The 12,940-nt window shown below is 54.7% G+C and overlaps 1 long non-coding RNA gene across 1 annotated transcript; it reads right to left on the reverse strand.

The window, feature by feature from the left end:
* Nucleotides 1–998: 998 nt before the first annotated feature.
* LOC139176444 (uncharacterized) lies at nucleotides 999–7,993 on the reverse strand. The gene is made up of 2 exons (XR_011560930.1): nucleotides 7,736–7,993; nucleotides 999–6,242 (listed from the first exon to the last, which is right to left on the reverse strand). It is a non-coding gene; the product is annotated as an uncharacterized lncRNA (long non-coding RNA).
* Nucleotides 7,994–12,940: the final 4,947 nt, after the last annotated feature.

Raw genomic sequence — 12,940 nt, forward strand, 5'->3', positions numbered from 1 at the left:
GCATTTGAGCCCCACACTTAGCAAACAGTCCGTGCTCCCTGTGTGCTGCCTGCCGTTACCGTAATGGTTATGATTGCTACAGTAGTCTTCCGGGCAGCCTCAGGGCAGCTGTGCGTCTGAGAGCCACACAGGCCCCTCCTGGTTAATTCCCACTATCTGTTACTCGGTCACCCAGTGACTTTCCCACCATACGCCTCTCGCTTCACACAGGGCCCCTTGTCCTCCACTGCTTTCTCACCTCTTGGTGGCCCACACCCACCTCCCAGCTCCCCTCCCTCCACACCCAGTGCAGCTTTAAGAGATGCTAGCTCCTCTATCTTTCTGTGGTCTGCACAAGACAATGTGGGGGTGGTTGTGAGAGGCCCTGGGTTCAAGTCCTTGCTTTGCTACTTCCAGTCAGGAAGCATGGCTGTTTGGTTCAAGTAAGTCAGAATGGGCTGGAGAGGGGTCTTGAGTCTGAGACTCTGCCAATAGGGAGGGTCCCGCTGGTGAGGCAAGGCCCAGGGCCGAGTATGAGTGACGAGGGCTCCCGGCTGCAGGGCGTCCAGCAGACAGAAGGAACCCTGCCTCAGGGAGGGAGTGGACTGGAGGCAGGTGGTCAGTCCCTGCCACCTCCTGGACGGGGCTCAAGGGAGCTTGAAGGGGTCAGGGGACCCACCGTGGGAACAGGGCCTCCATAGGGGAACTGAGGTCAACGCCTAGACACATGAACTGGGAAGGTCTTGTTTTTGTGGAAAAACTTGGATGTACACCCAGGGTCACCATCTCCAGAATCTACCTGGGGACCGTCTGTGAGCAGAGGTGCCTGGGGACGTAATGTGGGATTGCTTGGCTGTAGTGGTCTGCACTGGGCCCTGCTGTGGGGAGCCATGTGGAAAGGGCCTCGCTGGCCCCGGGGCTTCCTGCCTCTGGACTAGACGGGTGTGAACCAGGAGGGACAGGGTCCCAGCTGGTTTGGCTCCAGGGGGGCTGGGAGGCAGAGACCCGGGGAAACAGAGTCACAAGGAAATACTGTGTCATTCAGAGACACGTGTCCCCTGAGCCTCCTTGGCTCAATTCTGTGAGATGAGAAGGGTGATAATCCCAATAACCCAAGCCCTTTTAGTGTGTTACAGGGGTGAATGTAAGAAGTACTTTGGAGGGGCTTCCCCGGTGGGTCCGTGGTTGAGAATCCACCCTGCAGTGCAAGGGACATGGGTTCGATCCCTGGTCCAGGAAGATCCCATATTCTGCAGAACAACTAAGTGTGTGACGTAACCACTGAGCCTGCTCTCCGCAACCAGAAGTCACTGCAACGAGAAGCCCACACAGCAATGAAGTGTGGCCCCCGCTCACCACAACTAGAGAAAGCCCAAGTATAACAACGAAGAAAGACCCAGCGCAGCCAAATAAATAAATAAACATCTTTAAAAAAAAAAAAAAAGTTTGGAAATAGCCGATCTAATGGTCTTATATTGTCATTACCGTCCCTCCACAAGAACACAAGGATTTACTACAAATCACTGCAGTGTAAACTGATACAATGCTCGGGGCATCCACAAAGGTCCCTGAAATCAAACGAGGCTTCTGAGCAGCGATGGCTCTGAGAACGGGCCCCGCTGGGGTGACAGTATCTGTGAGGGAGATAAAGGAAGAGAGTTACCTGGGTGCAAAGCTGGCGACACAACGAGGTTTTGAAGCTTTCTGAACCAGGTGCCTGACCACTCTGGTGCTCAACTGGTGTTCAGAGGTGGTACTGGCATGACTGGGGATCCCAAACTGAGGCTTCCCTGCTCTGAGCCAGTCCGGGGTTGGGGGAAGGCCTTTGGTCAACATGGGCAGACCAGTTTCTGCTGTGGAGCAAGAGAGCTGGCTCAAGGCTGCCCCTAGATAAAGGAGCCTCCCCAAGAGAATGGGCATCATGCAGGCCCTCCCCTTCTGTTTGAAGAGATTCCACGGGTTTACAGTTTTCATATCCCCTCATATGCTTCATCCTCTGGACAAATCAGCCCAATTCTTATCCTGTTTTTAAAAAATATTTGTTTTATTTATTTATTGGCTACCCTGGGTCTAGACTCTGCCTGAAATGCAGGAGACCTGGGTTCAATCCCAGGGTTGGGAAGATCCCCTGGAGAAGGAAAAGGCTACCCACTCCAGTGTTCTGGTCTGGAGAATTCCATGGACAGTAGAGTCCATGGGATCGCAAAGAGTCAGACATAACTGAGCGACTTTCACTTTTTCACTTTCCTGGGTCTTAGTTCTGGCATGTGAGGTCTCAGTGCCCTGACCAGGGATTGAAACCAGGCCCCCCTGCCTTGGGAGCATGGAGTCTTAACCAGTGGGCAATCTGGGGAGTCCCTATTATTCCATTTGTAACCGCACAAATAGGACTCAGAGTGATTTGCCTAAGGGTACACAACCAAATTGGGACTAGAACCCAGATGCCAGAGCCCAGACCTGGCCCATCTCCAAGGGCATTTGGAGCTCAGTGTCCCCTGAGGCAGGACAGTCCCCTGAGGACTGGGGCAGGAGCCCGGATCAGACCCCAGCTGGTCAGTAGTTTGGAGGGCCAGAACCTGGCAGTTCCAAGCACAGAGATGTGTGCCAACGATTTAAAACTGTGTCTGGTAGCAACATGTGAGAGGTATGTCCTTTCTTTTTTACAACTTTCTGTGCTGATCAGAATTTTTGCATAAGCAAACTTTACATTTATAATCAGGCCCAAGAATCATTATTTTTTCTGGGGCTGGGGTAGTGTATAGCTGAGTGAGCTCCCTTCATCTGCCAGCAGCTGCTCTCGTGGGCAGGGCTCTGGCCTCATCACACCTGAGTCCCCTGATGCTCTTTTCCTGATGACAGTCTCTCCAGTTCCTGTTTCCAGTTCTCTCAGCTCAATCCCCTTTCTGGCAACCACACACAGCTGCCCTCCCCTGTCCTTTGAGGGTTTCCCAGCAAACCTCTGTGCTCAGCTCCTTGGCGGAAGATGAGGGAATCACATGGCTGAGTGACTGATGTTTTCTGAATCATGGAATGGAAAGAAACACTATACCCCAAGCCAGCACACAGGGCCTCTGTTACAAGCCTAGTAATAGCACGGTGTGGACATGATTCATCCGAGACTGCCTGGCATGTGCACACGCGTTGGAGCGAGGGCAGCGCAATGCTTGCCTTCTCCGGTGACATCGGGGCTACTCAGAGGGCAGCCCCAGGCCCCACCCAGACACACCACGGAGCCCAGTAGCCCTGTAACCCCCGGCTCGGGGGCTACCAGAGAGGTGTCTGGGGAAAGTCACAGACAGCAGCTGGGGGACAGGAGATGAAGAGGGTGGAAGATTTGGAGGTGGGGTGAGGAACGGGAGAAGGAACTAGACAGGCAGGTATAGGTAGAATGTGGTCAGCCTCTCCCGACAACCAGGAAACAGGCTCTGACTTCACATCCCAGAAACACATGCCAGGGCCCACCGGGTACGGGAGACACACACCCACCAATGTCAGAACACACCTAGTAAATAATTCGTGGGCTCACGGAGTCCTTACGAAGTCCAGGCAAGGTCTCACACCCTTGACCTCATCCTCCCGACAGCCCTGTGAGGACACCAGTGAACCCACGTGTGAGATGAGAACGCCACATGAGGTAACTTGCCAAGGTCACGAAACCACTAAAGGGAGCTCTAACCCAAGTTGTCTGGGTCCAGAGTCTGAGCGGAGTCCCTCCTGTAGGCCAGGGACCACCCCTCACATACATTATTTGATTTAGTTCTCACAGCAACAATGCAAAGAGGTATTATTAATGTTATTCCAATTTTAAAGATGTGACAACTGAGGCTCAGAGTGGTCAAATATGTTTCCTGAAGCCACACAGCTGGTATGTGGTGAAGTGGGGACTCACCCAGGTCTGTCTGACTCCAAAACTCATGGTCTCTACCAGGACATCTTTGTTCTCATCATTTTGGGGGGACAGTGCCCCTCTTTTCTGTGTCTCCTACTCCCCAACCTGTGGTTTGGATTGGTTAGAGCTTGACCCAACAGTAGTAGACTTTTGGTTATTCCACACAAGTTCCTCCCATGTTGGAGAGGAAGGTGAGAGGTGGTGCCCCAGGGCTAATGGACCGACTTCTCCAGGGGGCACTGTGAGAGTTTTGTGTGGGTGGGAAAGGATGATGGAGGTGAGGCGATGCCAGTGAGCCAGCGGGCCCAATGGCTCTCACCAGATTCTGTATCAAAATCCCCTTTTAGGAAACAGAGGCTAGATGTGGTAGAGGTCTGGGGTAGGGGAAGGGTGACTCTAAGGGGCAGCCAAGGCTCACCCTCATCATATTCAGGGCCTCTCCCTACCCTGTGGAGCACCTCCCCTTGGAGTCACTGTGAAACTAGAAGGTGAATATGGGATCCCAAAGTCCTAGTCCGTAAGCCACGTGGACAGATAAGATGTTGACTTTGTTTGGCTGGATTTATTGCTCTTCCTGTCACTTAAAGTGGATATCTTTTTTAAAAATTATTTATCTGGCTGTGCTGGGTGTTTGTTGTTGTGCCTGGGCTTTCTCTAATTTTGGTGTGTGGGCTCTCGAGCAAGCAGACCTCAGCTGTTGAAACGCTCAGGCTCCAGAGCGTGGGCTCAGTGGTGGTGGTGCGCAGGCCAGCTGCCTCACGGGTCTTCCCTGACAAGGGATCGAACCCATGTCCCCTCCATTGGCAGGTGGATTCTCAACCACTGGACCACCAGGGAAGTCCTAAAGTGAAAGCAAACTTGCTTTGTCTTGTCTGACTCTTTGCAACCCCATGGACTGTAGCCTACCAGGCTCCTCCGTCCATGGAATTTTCCAGGCAAGAGTACTGGAGTGGGTTTCCATTTCCTTCTCCAGGGGATCTTCTCCACCCAGGGATTGAACCCAGGTCTCTCGCATTGCAGGCAGACACTTTACCATCTGAGCCACCAGGGAAGCTGGGGAAGTCGTAAAGTTGATATCTTTAAGCAAGGTGTGAGTTCTCCAGTTTGCCACAGGCCCACCACTCCCCACTGCTTCACACCATCCCACTCACTCAGGCGACTTGCCATGTTACTCAGGCTCCTGATAACACTGGAGTCTGAAACCCTTGAGACATAATTTGTTGTCAGCATTTCACCCAGGCAGGGGGAAAAAAAAAAAAAAAACACATGTGTCTTCTAGGCCAAAATGAAGACACTGAGGTTCTGGGAGGTCACGGTCAGGTTGCCCCTGAGCAGCTGCTCCTGGAATGTTCAGCTGGAGCTGGGGAAGAGCCCAGAATTTATTACAGTCACTGCTTATCTGGGGCCTGGACCCGTGTAGCAGTATCCTATGGCCGCTGTGACAAATGGCCACAAACGTTGTGGCTTAAAACAACGGAAGTTTATCTTCTTACAGCCCAGAGGTCAGATCTCCAAAATCAGTGTCTGGGCTAAACCAAGGTGTCTACAAAGCAGCGTTCCTTTGCATCGCTCTAGGAAAGAATCCGTTTCCTCGTCTCTTCCAGCTTCTAGAGGCAGATGTCATCATGGTCCCCAGCAGAAGGATGGGGAAACAAGCTCAGAGGGTTCAGTGATATTGCAGGCAGTTCAGAGGCAGAAGACACATGCAGAACAGGGGCTGAAGGGCTTGATGAAAAGACAATGTACAGACGTGTGAGCAGAGTTGGGGGACCCACAAGGGCCGGTGGGCACCCAGAGCCTGCAAAGCAGGGGGCTGTTGCCGCTCTAGGCCTCTGGGATCTGGTATGTGCTGTAACTGGAGGAGACAGCTGCCCACGAGGAGCCAAGGGCCTCTGGGAGAGACATCTGCCACTGCCAAGCCCCAGTCCAGCAGGGAGGGCATCCAGGCCACATTCTCCTCTCGTCCAGCTGAAGCCAGACGGTGAGGGAGCCCACCAGTGCACCTTTAGGCCAGCTTCCGGGGCACAGAGCTGGAAGGGCCAGTGGAGAACAGCCCAGCATCTTCCCCGAGGTCATACAGTCTGTGCAGAACTGGCTGTTGTTGGTGCTCAGTTGCTAAGTCACATTCAACTCTTTTGCAACCGCATGGACTGTAGCCCACTGGACTCCTCTGTCCATGGGATTCTCCAGGCAAGAATACTGCAGTGGGTTGCCATTTCCTTCTCCAGGGAATCTTCCCGACCCAGGGATCGAACCCACGTCTCCTGCATTGCAGGCAGATTCTTTACCACTGAACCCCTGCGAAGCCCAGAGTGGGCTGTACGCTGGTTCTTGCTGACTCCAAGGAGGAGGTATCTGATAGCGGCAGAGACACCTGGGGAGAGTTTGGCCTTTTGACTTTCAAATCATTTCATACTTCTGAGTCTCCACTCCAACTACTCTGCTAATTCCCCCCACCCCTCAGAAAACACTTCTGGGTTCAGGTCATCCACCCAATTCCACTGATTGATTTGGGCTCAGTTATTCCCAAGTGGACTCCATGTCACCAGAACTAAGCATTTCTAGAAAGCGAACTCTGCAGCAAGCACAAATTTATAAAGCCAAATATGCAGCCCACACTGAAGAGAACTGGCTTGAGATGACCCGTTGCTTTGGGTCGGTTCAGTCAGTGATGCCCACTTGTGTGAAAAACCACGTTCCAAGTTTGTTGTGACACATGCTTGGAGTTAGAACTGGGGACTGTCACACGGAGGGACATATCAATGGACACACCTGCAGGAATACAGACAGGTCAATGCGTATACTTGGTTTTGCCAAGTTAGGAATATTTTATTGGGCCTAGCTTCAAAGGGGGCCAGGAGCCTTTGGCAGGCAGGGAGGAAAAGCTTTCCTTTTCTTCATGTATTTGTTTATCCCTTGCATGGTTTTTTTGTGCGAGCCCCAATGACCTCTGTAACACAAAAATGTTTTCAAGATGCCTGGCGGTCCAGGCAGCCCTGGGGACACGTGCATCTTGGGACTCTCTGCTCTCCTGCCTCCCTGGTTCTGTGTAAGGTTGACAGGCCTTCTCTGAGTGGGCAGGTGAGGATGCGAGCTGGCATGGGTAGAGGAACAGGCTACAAAAGGACTTGCACGTCTGCAGCTCCCTTTCTGGGTTGCAAACCTGTTATCTTGCATTCTTTCGGCAGCCACTCAAACTGCCCTATGCAGCTCCTGGACCCACACCCGCATCTTTCCCATCCCACCACCTCTCCTGTGTCCAAGCTTCCCCCCTATTTCCAGCCTCCGGCTCAGCTGTCAGTGCTGGCCAGGCAGCCCACGTCCTGCCCCACCTCTCCTGGGATGAAGGCTGGGTCTCATACCCACCCTGGATTAGGACAGACAGGTGGGTTAGCGCTGCAGGTTAGAGGGTGGAGATAAAGGGATCCATGTCCTGGGGCTGACTCTGGAAGACCCAGTGTTATGCCCAACAGAAAAACCCTGCTGTTCCCAAAGCCCCTCAGGGTGGCCAGGGACACCCACTCCCTTCCTGACAAAAGCCCTGAAACCCACACTGTAACAAGCACGGTGGGTCTGGCTGTGACCTCCCAAATAAACCCCTGACCACGAATGAGCTGGTGACTCCCCGGTTACTGTCAAACTCAGCTCAGGAAGACCAGCCTGGGGTGGGGGGTGACCCTAACGTCCCAGGACACCCCTAGCCTTCATTCTCACCTGAGGACAGCACTCAGAGCCGCAGAAGCACCTTGTATGTGAACAACACCAGACAATGTTCAAAACACCCTGAGCTCCACATGTAACCCCACAAGAAAGAACGTTCAGAGGCGCCACTTCCATCTGCACAGGTGAGGGGGCTGAGTCACTTACCTGAGGCCCCGGGGTCCCAGGCTGCTGAGTGGGACCAGAGCCCCTTGGACTCCTCAGCAAGGGCTCTTTCCCTCAGAAAGCAGCACTTCCTGGGGTATGGGGTGCTCCTGGGACCCCCAACACCCCCATTGTCTGATGGCCGGGGAAGACTGATCCACGTCTCCTCACCCTTCTGATCTGGCACTCGGGACACTGTGCATGCAGCTCTGAGCTCCCTGGGCACTGCCCTCTCCAGCTGACCACACGTGGTAGGCTCAGGGCTGCAGTCTCACTGTGACGTGGCCACTGTGGGCACCTGCCTCCAGCCTACAGCCCTGGTTGAGGACCTCGAAGGTCATTTGAACAGAGGAGAGCTGTGAGCTTAGGCTAGGCGGAAGGTTTGCCAAGTTTTGAGACTGCAGAAGCGTGTTCTTCAAGTGCAAGCCCATTAAAACCAGAGGACCCACACTGACTGCCAGGAGGCCGGGTCCTGCCTCCCCCACCTCACCCAGGCCTCCCCTTGTTCCCCAGGCCCTGGGGCCGTCTGCCAGGAACACATAGCTCACATCGCACGGTTTAAACACCAGCCCAGAGCCCTCCTGGTTGCATGCTCCCTGCCTTGGGGAAGCCTTGCCTGTTCTGGTTCAATGAACCCCACCTCTCTGCCCACCAGAGTCCCAGAAACCCATCCAGGGTGACCTCCCTGGGTGTGCCATGCTGCAGGGAAGGGTCACAAGGAGGAAGGGACAGCTTTGGGATTCTTCTCCCCTAGAAATGCTACCTGAAGCCCTAAGGTCGAGAGGAAGGAAGGAAAGAAAGGATTCTGCCCTTGGGTGGGGGAGCTCCCAGTCTGCTGGGGAGTGTGTAGAGGGTACAAACACACACTGGTGCAGAAGCAAGTCCAGAAGAGAAATCCCACAAAAGCAAACCCAGGCTCCTCTGGGGGAGCAGTCACACACGTCAGTGAGGGGCTGCTGGAGTGAAGGTGCGGCAGAGACACCGCAAGGCAACGGAAAGTCCTCCTACAGGAGGCCTGGGGGGGAGAAAGGGAGAGCCCTGAGGCCAGCGGGATCAGCCAGGAGGAGAATGCCAAGCAGCCTATGCTTGGCGCTGGGGTGAGAGGGGCATACTTCTCCCAGGTGTCCCCCTGAGCTGGGGGGTCGGCTGGGGTGAGTGAGAGGCACAGTGGGGGCGGGGCAGCCAGTCCAAGGGGACCCACAGCAAAGGCATCAGTTGGGGGAGGAAGCGGCTTGTACTCAGCCCTGGTACGAAGGAGGGAAGAGGGAAGGAGGAGACGGAAGGAATGGATCCATTTAGCTGGATCATTCTCGTTACTGAGGAAGGATAAGAAATAAGACAGTCATTGGTGAGAATTATTTTTTACTGAAGAAAATTGGTTTCACGCTTGTAAACATTCAGTTCAGTTCAGTGGCTCAGTCGTGTCAGACTCTTTGCGACCCCATGGACTGCAGCACGCCAGGCTTCCCTGTGCATCACCAACTTCCAGAGTTTACTCAAACTCATATCCATAGAGTCAGTGATGCCATCCAACCATCTCATCCTCTGTTGTCCCCTTCTCCTCCTGCCTTTAATCTTTCCCAGCATCAGGGTCTTTCCCAATGAGTCAGTTCTTCCCATCATGTGGCCACAGTACTGAAGCTTCAGCCTCAGCATCAGTCTTTCCAATGAACACCCAGCACTGATCTCCTTTAGGATGGACTGGTTGGATCTCCATGCAGTCCAAGGGACTCTCAAGAGTCTTCTCCAGCACCACAGTTCAAAAGCCTCAATTCTTCGGTGCTCAGCTTTCTTTACAGTCCAACTCTCACATCCATACACGACTACTGGAGAAACCATAGCTTTGACTAAACAGACCTTTGTTGGCAAAGTAATGTCTGCTTTTTAATATGCTGTCTAGGTTGGTCATAGCTTGTAAACATTAAAACCCTCTGAAAAGAAGCAGTGACACGAATTCTAAGAGAGATGAAATCAAAGAGTTTCCTGAGAGGTTCTGAGTAAGAACTCCACCCCTGAGACCCCCTCAACCCCCTAGAGCTTCAGTTACACAGTGACAAGGGCTTCCCAGAAGGGCCACCCCACTGCCCCGCACCGAGAGGTGGTCGGGAGCCTGAGCCTCCCGCCAAGTCCCAGCTGGGGTCCAGGGGTCTGTGGGACAGGCCTGACTCACACCTCATCTCAGAACCCAAGCTTGGCTCTGAGATCCTCCAACCCTCACATCCTGCTCATCCCCTCGGCCCCTGGCGCCACCTGAGGCCACTCCCCAGCACTGCCTGACCGGGACCCACGTCCTCCTTGGAGCCTGGACTCAGAGCTCCCGGGAGTGAGCAGGTTCAAGCGTGAACTCTTCCTGAACCGGCTGGTCAGGCCTCCACCCTGTTCATGTCAGGCAGTGAGCAAGGGGCAGGGCAGACGGGTGGCCCGAGCACACGAGGGCTGTGATGTGGGAAGAATGCGTGAGCGAGGTGAGCTTCCTCCTCACAGAGAACAAGACGGCATGTTTATCGGTATCTCCTGGGCCCCACCCGGTGCCTGTGCGCCTTCTGCTCACACCCACCCCCGCTTCAGCTGGACCTGGGGGACGCAGCCACCCAGAGTGTCTGAGGCAGGCGTGCGTGTTCCGTCAGGTGTCTGCCCCAGGTGGGAGGTGGGGGGTCCCCCGGAACCTGCGCTGAGAGCTCAGCTTCAGGCCCATCACGGGCCTGACCACACAGTTCCCTCTTGGAACACCGGGCACCTTCTGCAGAACCGCCGGGCCTGTGACCTGGAAGCATGTCCATGACAGAGGAGGGGAGCTGGTGGCTGCAGAACACCCCTTCCCTGGCCTGTGCCCCTGCCCACCCCCAGATACCTGCCCCCCTTCCCCTCTGAAAACACCATCCCTGGCTGTTACCCCACCTCATACAAGGCAGGCGTCTCCACCGCCTGCCCAGTGCACTGTCCTGGCCCTCCACCTGAGACCACCCTTGAAGACCCCCTCCATTTCAGGGCCTCCCCTGTTCTTACAGCCCAAAGCCCTGAGCCCTGTGGGGAGGCTTCTTAGGGTGTCTAGGGGCTGGGGTGAGGGCCTGGGCCTGGCCCCACAAAGCCACCACTTTGTCTAATTAGGTGTGAAGTGGGCCTCCGGGACCCAGGCTGGGGAACAGCCCAGCAAAAGTGATTCCTGTAGGGAAACCAGTTCTGAATACTGAGCCACCGTGCGGAGACACAAAAGTTCAGGCTTCACGGTGACTTAGGTGCCGAGCGGAGGGCGAGAGCCACAGCCCAGGCCCAGGGTACCTGCCCTCCACGGGCACCGGCCCACGCTGCTCTCCCGATGCCCCAGGGCTGCACCCTCACCCTCAGTCTGTATGCTCTGTGCCTCCCGCCACTCCCAACTCCCACTGCAGGTCACCAAGAGATCCTGCACCCCGCTGGGCCAACAGAACTTTGAAAACACGATCGATCCTCAGTACTTATAGATTGATCACTTGCAAATTCACCTACTCTCTGAAACATGTTTCCCCCCAAATCAATACTCAGGGCTCTTTCGTGGTCCTTCGCGAACACATGCAAAGTGGTGAAAATTGGAACCATCCGACAGGGACATTCCCAGCTGACGTCATAAGGAGATGCTCTGCCTTCTCATTTCAACCCCCAAACTGGAAACAAGTATCCTTTTAGTGTCTCATCAGCGTCATGTTTTTAGAGTTTTTGTGCTTTTGTGTTGATGATTTCTCGAAGATGCTGCTGACATGCCGGCAGGTGTTCCTAAGCATAAGAGGGCTGTGACGAGCTTTACAGAGGAAAGATGAGCACTGGATAAGCTCGCTTCCCTGATAGCTCAGCTGGTAAAAAATCTGCCTGCAAAGCCAGAGATCTGGGTTTGATCCCTGGGTTGGGAAGATCCCCTGGAGAAGGGAAAGGCTACCCACTGCAGTATTCTGGCCTGGAGAATTTCCATGGAGTCGCAAAGAGTCGGACATGACTGAGCAACTTTCACTTTCAGACAAGCTTTGGTCAGGTGCCAGTTACAGCTCTGCCTGTATTTCTTGTAGCGGCAAAGGTTCCGGGCCTGGGGGAAGCGGCGTGCCCGGATGTCCCCATCCTCTCAGAAGCCTGATGCCAACCACCTGGTCTTTCTGTCCACAGAGTTATATTTCGAGCAGTGCTTCTTCATTTACTTTTGGTTGAGAAACTGTATTTGCCCCGGCTTCAAAACCGGAAGAGCTAGACCAAAGGAGAACATACACGAGGGCAGACAGCTGCTCCTGCCTGCGGCCCAGCGTCCTGCTACCCGTCCCAGCCGTTCTGTGAGGTTCTGGCGTCTGGCTCGGGGCCACCCTGTCTTCTGAGACTGTGCTCCCCTCCCCGCCACCAGTTGGAGATGCTAACCAGACCTCAGGTGTCACACGTGGGCCCAGACCCCCAGTACGCTGCCCGTCACAGAGAGATCCTCCGCACACGTTGGGTGTCTTTTTCAGTATTTATTTTTATTTCTTTAGGTGGCTGCTCCAGGTCTGTATTGCAGCACGCGGGATATTTGACCTTCATCTCCGTGTGCAAGAGCTTTAGTTGCAGCATGTGAGATCAGTTCCCCAACCAGGGATTGAACCCAGACCCCCTGCATGGGATGCGTGGAGTCTTAGCCACAGGACCCCCAGGGAAGTTCCTCTTCTCTTCCCCTTAGGATCCACCTCCTGGGCTTTTCTGGGAGGAAGAAACAAAGACTCAGCCTAGTAACTGCAGCAAAAGAGGTTTTCTGGTAAAGAAAGGCTTTCCTGGAAAAGGAAAGAGAAAGGCCCAGGATCCCAGGAGCCAGTCTCTGTCCCTCCCCCAAAGGCATCGGAGCGTCCTGCCCCCGCCCCACTCTGCCCAGCTTCCACCCGGGTTCCCTCACACTTGGAGGTTATCTCAGGAGTGCTCCCCGTGGCGCCCTCAGCTAGCTCAGTTTCCGGAATTTTCCAAGGCAGCAACAGATGGGTCTCTACCTGGTCGGGACACAGTTGCTGGTTGGCCAGCCCTATGGGTCAGCCACAGGGGTGGGTGACCGCGCGGGGCCGGCGGCCACCCTGTGCCTTTGTCCTGCAAAGGTCCTCCCACCCAGGTGGAGGGACACCCGGACCTTCGGGAGGAGCCCAGCCCCCAAGAGCGCTCAGTGGGCGGAACAGCCAGCCAGCAGGAGGGTGGGATGGGGTGGGTGTGCAAGAGGCTGGAGCGGGGGTCTCA

This window comes from Bos indicus, chromosome 16, assembly GCF_029378745.1.
Source record: "Bos indicus isolate NIAB-ARS_2022 breed Sahiwal x Tharparkar chromosome 16, NIAB-ARS_B.indTharparkar_mat_pri_1.0, whole genome shotgun sequence".
Classification (NCBI taxonomy): Eukaryota; Metazoa; Chordata; class Mammalia; order Artiodactyla; family Bovidae; genus Bos; species Bos indicus.